Below are 8,011 nucleotides of genomic sequence, written 5' to 3'. Positions count from 1 at the left end.
GGCTATTGTCGCTGTCAATTCCCATATATCCAAGTTAGTATTGCCACGATATTTTGTATCATACCATACTATTAATTTGGAGTGACCACCACTATTAAATGGTTATATTAGAAATTTAATAAGGAAAAATTTCTAGTAATATTAATACCAACTTTAAAAGTGTTTTTTTTTTCAAATATTACTACACATAAAGTATATAACAAAATTTATACACAATACAAATAATTAATTTGTTTTATAAAAGACTAAATAATGAAGAATCAATCACTATGAGATTATTATTATTATTATTATTATTATTATTATTATTTTAGACTAAATAATATTTCACTAAAAGAAAATCTCATTCTAAAATAATAATAATAATAATAATAATAATAATAATAATAATAATAATAATAATAATAATAGTGTAAGTTATAAAAAGTTAAAAAGACACTATTAATTTTATTAATAAGAAATGATTTGATGATATATATATTATTATTATTTTATTTTAATAATATATATTTATATATAATTGTTAAATCAAAATGAAAGATAGTTGATATATTGGTTTGCTTAAATTTGTGTTGTTTTGAAAGTTGAAATAAGTTAATGGTACGTATATATTTATTATGTTGAAATAAGTTACTTAGGGAAAAAGTAAAAAAAAAATGCTATATATTTATTTATATAACAATATATCATATATATTATAAGTTATTTATGAATTATATATAAATGTAAAAGTAGATGAAAAGAGGTATATGAATTAATAAATCAATTACATTATTATTACATAATTATGATTATTATAAGAAATTTAATTTAAAAATAATAAAGAAATGTATAATAATTAAATAATTAAGAATATGATGATTTTTAGAATAATATATAATTTTAATTATATTTTTAAATTTAAAATGTAATATATCATATATATTTTATTCTAATTATAATAATAGTAATTAAACATCCAATTTAACATACAATTACACTTTTTTCTTTAAAAGAAAAAGAAGAAAACATGATTATAAAATATAAAAATTACACATAGAATAAAGTCACACATACATGATAGCCTAACAATTTAGCTTGAAAATTCCTCTAATTTTTTGTCGAAGATTCCCTTATTGTGAATGAAACTTTGTTTAAATATATATACATACAACTAAGAGGGTGATTTCTTAAGAGAATGACATGACTAATAAACTAAAAAGATGATGATCAATACTAAACTTCTATAAATACACTCGATACACACACATATTTTTTTTGGGTGTGATTATTATTACTATTGTTAAACTTCTTCTTCATAGACATTGTCTTTGTGATTGAGATGATAATGTTGATGATGATTTATTCTCCATAGCCATGCATTTTAATTTTTTCCTCCCATTGTTTTTGAAAATGAAAATAGAAAAAACAAAAAAAAAAGTTTTATAAGATTGAAAGGAAGAGAGAGAGGAGTGTGAGGAGATCAAGTAAAGAATGAATTATATTTATAGAGAAACTATTACATGATTGTGAGATGTTATGTAGAAAAAAAAAAAAACTTGAAAGGTTGGTAGGAAAATGAAAAGACTTTGAGGAATTGTAATAATCAAAGTGAAGTGGAGGAGTCTCTACTTGATATATATTGTGTATAATTGATTAGTTAATGCTTTTTAATTTTTTTATATATATAATTATAATTGCTAATATGACTATTATTATGTGTAAATATAAATTTATGGTATTAGAGTCCTTATAAAATTTTCTTTTATAATTGAATATATATATATATATATAAATTTTATTTTGAAAGGATTTGTAATTGAATATTTAATTATGTATATATTACAATTATATATATTAATAATAATAGGTAATAAATATATATAATAAAATATGTTGTTAAATTCTTTTTAAAATTCATCATAGTTATTTTTCAATAATTCTTAATAGTTATAAAATTTTAAATATGGATATTTTTTATTTAAATATTAAATAAATATAAATTTAAATAACTAATAAAATGACAAAATAGAATTAAAAAAATATTACAACTATATAGTGAATTTTTTTTGAAAAATTATTATTATTGTTTTGACTTTTTGAAGGGATTATTATATCATTGTTGGCTTATGTTTTTTTTTTTAATTTTTTTTTTGGTAATAATTAATTGTATTTTTATTTATTCGGTTAATACAAATATAAATATAATAGGTGTTGTATTTAATTATCATTCTATTAGTATAAATTATTTTGAATGACCTTTGGTTTTTATAATACTTATTGATTTGGACACATAATTTCTCTTTTACAAACTTAATTAAGTTATTATTGTTATTATTACTAATTTATAAATTATTATGATGTAATTGAATGAAAAAGTAATTTAAAAACTAAATAAAAATGATAAATGGAAATAGCAAAGAATTAGAAAGAAACTTCATATAAGATGCCACCTAGAATGCTTTGTGCATTCCTTTATATAGATATATAGATCCTATATCTTAATAGATTTAATTTATAAATTTTATTTTTTATAAATGACATTTAATAGAAAGAAAAAGAAAACAATGATTCATAAAAGGGCAATTCAGTCATAATAAAAAAATTATTCATCAGATTTTAACCAAAGGTACCATTTTTTACTGCTTTTTATAATAGAGGATATTATTAATAATAGAACGTACTAAACTGACATTTTAATAAAACACAGGGTACCCAAAGAGTCCGAACCCTTTTTTTTATTAGAATAAGTGGGCTTGAGTTAGTTTTTTTTTATTATTATTTTGTTCTTGCCTTTATTGAATTCTTATGTTACAATCCTTTCTCTCGATTTATCCCTCTTTCCTTTGGTTCCCATGCTATTCGTCTACACCTCTGTCTAAGATTCCGTCGACATCAACAAAGCCACCCAAAGAACTGGGAGAACCCCAAAATCTCGAAACCCATTCTCTGAGCAACCGACGAGCCCAATCCGAGCCACTAACTTCACCCTGTCCTAATCAAGAGCCCATAAATCGACCCTAAAAATCACACCTAATCCTTCTTTCTCTCCGTCTAACCCACCGGACCGCGAATCCCTCCCCCTCTCTTGCTCCTTTTCTATTCCTCTTTGCCAAATCTTCGAGAACCCACCACCAAATCCCAAACTCTCCTTTCTCTCTCGATCTCCATCTGAAAACCCACCGTCAGATTCTAAGAGGATTGTGTTGAGAAAGTCAACCGCCCCAAGCTCTTCTCTAAGCTTAATTTTCTTTTTTCTAAAAAAATATGTTTGAAATGTATAAATATTGTGAGATTGTTATGAGTTTTTTTTTTCTTTTAAAGGAAGATTGTTTAAATTTGGCAAATTTCCTCTGAGTGTTTCGTATTTGTTTTGGGATAATTTTCAAACTATGATATTAATAGCATAAAATTGAGAGAGTTTAAAATATGACAATTTTTTTGAATTAAGGTGACATTTTAAGCATAGAAACATAATTTCCCTTTATATTTTATTTGGTATGAATATAATTCAAGGAAAATGGCGGCAAAACCCCCAATACTTTCGTTTTGGTTTCATTAAACCCCTAAAATCCAAATTTCTGCGGGTAAACCTCAAAACCAGGAAACTGTTAGCAATTTACCCTTTCCGTCCAAATTTAGCTGTTAAGTGCCATGTTGGCTTGTTCACGTGGACACAATATACACGTGGCACTATTTTATTGGTCCACGTAAAAAATTATTTAAAAAATTAACAAATTAAAATAAAATTAATTTAAAATTAAAAAAATATATATAAATAAAAAAAATTCTTTCTTTTTTTCCTTTCTTTCTTTTTCTTTCTTTTCTTTTTCTTTTTCTTTTTCTTTTTCTTTTCCTCTGAAACTTCTCTCGGTCTATCTCTCTCGTTCTATCTCTCTCTCTCTCGATCTCCTCTCTCTGTCTCTCTCAACGCCGTGCAAATTGGAGCTCGTGAAAGTGGTGTTCGGCTGGTGTTGAAGCTTCGTGGTGGTGGGTGTTTCGTAGGTAGAATGGAGATGGTTAACAGTGGGTGTTGAAGCTTCGGCTGGTGTTGAAGCTTCATGGTGGTGGTGATGGTTAACAGTGGCTGGTTGAACGGAGCTTGCTCGGATGGGTTCTCGAATGGGGGTGGCGATGGAGTTGCTGGGTTCGTGCTGGTGCGAGTTCGTGGTTGCTGAAGCTTAGTCGAATGGGGGTTACGGCGAAGGTTGGGACTCGACTGGGGCAGTGGTTCTGCGTGTCGTTCACCAGCCGCGTGTGCACCGACGTCGTCCAAAGGAGAAGAGAATAGAAGAGAAGGTGACAGATTGTTTCACACCAGAACGAGATCTGGGATCTCGATCTTGCTTCTTGCCCCTTCGATTAGGTTTTTTGTGGATCTAATTTAGGTTTTTTGAATTGAGATTTTTTTTGTGGATCTAATTTAGATTTTTTGTTGCTGGGATTTGAATCTGAGATCTTGGCAGGTTTAGGTTTGTTTGATTGTTTGGATATAAGTTGCGGAGTTGTGTTTGAGTTGGGGTGGAGTTGGTGGTAGTTGTGGTTGTTTGGATATAAATAACAGGTTAACAGTGGGTTTTGAAGCTTCGGCTGGTGGTGCCATGGTGGGCATCTGTGGTGGATGATGGTGGTGGTGGTGACGATATTTTTGAAGAGGAGTGATGGTGGTGGTGAGATAGAGAAAGAGATGGAGTTACAGTGAGGGAGAGAGAAAAAGAAAGAAAAGAAAAAAAAAAAGGAAAGAAAAAGAAAAAGAAAAAGAAAAAGAAAGAAAAGAAAAAAGAATTTTTTTTAATTTATTTATATTTTTTAATTTTAAATTAATTTTATTTTAATTTTTTTAAATAATTTTTTACGTGGACCAATAAAATGGTGCCACGTGTATATTGTGTCCACGTGAACTAGCCAACATGACACTTAACCGTTAAATTTTGACAGAAAGGGTAAATTGCTAACAGTTTCCTGGATTTGAGGGTTTATCCGTAAAAATTTGGGTTTTTGAGGTTTAATGAAACCGAAACGAAAGTATTAGGGGTTTTGCCGCTTTATCCTATTTTTTTTAATTGGTATGCTTAATGATATGATAAATGGAAAATATTTGAAAAGATATAATTTTTATTCTTGTAAACAGAATGACTGGGTTTAGCCTAGGGCTGTACATATATTTTCGTAAACCGCCTAAATCGAATAACCCGCCTAAACCAAACCGAAAAAACTGCCAAAAAAAAAAAACCGAAAAAACCGACGAAAAAAAAAAACCGCCCAATCTGTATATTGGGCGGGTTGAAAATAAAGTAACCCGCCCAATTAAACCGACCTAACCCGACCTAACCCGACCTACCACTATTAATTTTTCATTTTTTATTTTTTATTTTTTAAAAAATATTATTTATTTTATCCTATTAAAAAAACTAAAGTGGCAGGTTTTTTAAAAATAATTATCAGATATTTATTAAAGGTAAAAGTTTAATAAAAAAACCCCAAATCTAAGACTCACTCACGACTCACTCGTCTCTCTCATCCTCATCCGCTCTCGCTTCGCCGTCACCATCTCAGGCGGTCTGAGATTCTCGCTCACGTCTTCACGCAGCCACTCCAGCAATTGGTAATCTCTCTCTCTAGGTTTAGAAATTTTATGGTACAAATTCTCAAGCAAGTAAGATGTAGACTGTACTTAATCACATTTTCTTACTATTTTCTCTCGTAAACCTTGGATCTATGTAATTTTAATGAAACCGAGATCCTCTGGTTACTTAAAAATTGTTGAACAGATATATAAATTTACCTATATAGCAAGTTGTCTTATGTATTATATAAATACTATATAGTATGCGTGAATATATACTCAATCCTAGATACAATTGCTCAAACCATAAGCAAAAAATCTACAGATCTATTTTTTAGAAAAAGAAAAGGTTTGGCCGGTTTGGGCGGGTTAACCCGACCAAACCGACCAAACCGTTAGTCGGTTTGTAGTTTTTTTTTTTTAAATTGGGCGGGTTGCACTTAAATTTTAGCAACCCGAACTTTAAATTGGGTTAGAAAATATATAGGATAAACCGCCCAACCCGACCGACGTACAGCCCTAGTTTAGCCTATGTTTTTTTTTTTGGAAAATTGTATATGAGCCCGTGCAATGCACGTGTCCTACCACTAGTAACTAAATAAGACTCGTTGGGGCGGCCATTTATTTTGAAGAAAATGACGACAAATGAAATCCCATTCCATTTATTTATTGTATCAGTTTATTAATCAAAATCTATAAAGGATGTTAGGTCCTTTCGCAGTTATTATTATAGAATGGAACAAGAGTCCACCTATACCTATCCAACGAAAAATAGCTTCTTTCTTATAAAATAATGTAAATATATATTTGTTTAACTTCCAGCAGATAAGTAAATTTATTTGAATACAATGCAAATACGTATTGTTGTAACTCAAAAGAGAAAATAGATTTCCCTAACAAAAAAAAAAAGAAAAGAAACCTAGCTAGAGGATAAATTCACCGGTAACAATGGGCATTATCAATACGGCACCGCTTCGTCCACAACGTGTCGTTCTCAAATTTAATTTACATCAATACATTACATAGCCGCCCAAAACACCGAAAATGTAAATTTTATATGATTATTTATTCAAAAGAAAAACAAAAAGAAACTATGAGGTGGAGAGATTGCAACACGTGTCGATTAGTAGTGATGAATGATAGTGTGAGTGGGACCCAGGAGTCACGAAATCCTCAAAAGAGCATTTTGACGAGGCCAAGCCAACCCTGGCGGCGTAGCTTTCTGTCGTCTCCTTTGGACATGTCACAGTCTTTTTCGTGGCCTCACTGCGCCGTACGCACACACCCCCACGTGCTATGATGCTTCTTTCTTTGTTCGTCACTCGCGCGGCAGTAGGGTGCTCATCTAATATTTTTGGATGTTAGATTACACCATCAGATCTGATCTAATTAATTTCAGTTATCTAATCGATTCAACATCTATTCAATGTTGGATTGAATCGGTTCTATCCATTGATATATTTTATTTATATTTATTGGTTTAATTTTAATTTATCTAATATTTTAGACTTATATTTTTTTTTGGATCGGATCGAATCCATATAATATTTTAGGTCTAGTATGTATTGGATTGGACTGGATCCATCCAATCTAAAAAAAGAGTAAAATTTAATGTTAATTTTATAACACATAGAATTTACATAAAAACAATAAAAAATCTAATTATTCATCAAAACTAAATGAAAATACTAATTAGTTTAATTGGATGTTAGATGTATTAGATTTTTAGACACCTCATCCACCATCCGATTCGATCCAATTGAATATTTAAAAATAACATCCAATCCGATTGGATCACAATTAGATATTCAATGTTTGGCGGTCGATTGTAATTGAATCGGTCAATTTTTATTGGATTAGATTGATTCATGCACACCCATACACGTCACCCTTCTTCTCCACGCTCCTACCACTTTCCATGCTCTCCAAACGTCCGACAAATGAAAAACAAAACTTCATTATTATCTTCTCTTATTCATTTATAATTTTATAATGTATTTTTTTTTTACGTAATTTTTAGAATAAATACTAAGTTTAATTTGTGGTTGTAGATATTTAAATTTAATTTTTGAGAGTAATATTACATTAAGTTATATTTTAGAATTTATTTAGGTACCTAGTCGGCCATTAAGTATAAGTCAATGTCAATGATCACGTGACAATTTTTAATTGGTTCAGTTCATTAAATTTTTATTTTTTATTTAAAAATTAATTTAAATATACCAATAAAAAAATAACACATGAATTAAACTTAAGTATTTATGCTACACATTACTCTTTTTCTACTAAATTAGGTCCTTTATTGACATTTTTTTTTTTCTAAAAAAGACTAATAAAAATAAAAACTACTTACACATAAAGAATGTAGGACAAATACACCATTTTTTTCTTAAAAAATAAATAAATCCATGTGGGAATGGAATAAACATTAACTAAGAGCAACTGTAATTAAATATTAAACTTAGT

Source organism: Cannabis sativa, chromosome 8, assembly GCF_029168945.1.
Source record: "Cannabis sativa cultivar Pink pepper isolate KNU-18-1 chromosome 8, ASM2916894v1, whole genome shotgun sequence".
NCBI classification, from domain to species: domain Eukaryota; kingdom Viridiplantae; phylum Streptophyta; class Magnoliopsida; order Rosales; family Cannabaceae; genus Cannabis; species Cannabis sativa.
This window is presented reverse-complemented; position numbering follows the sequence as displayed.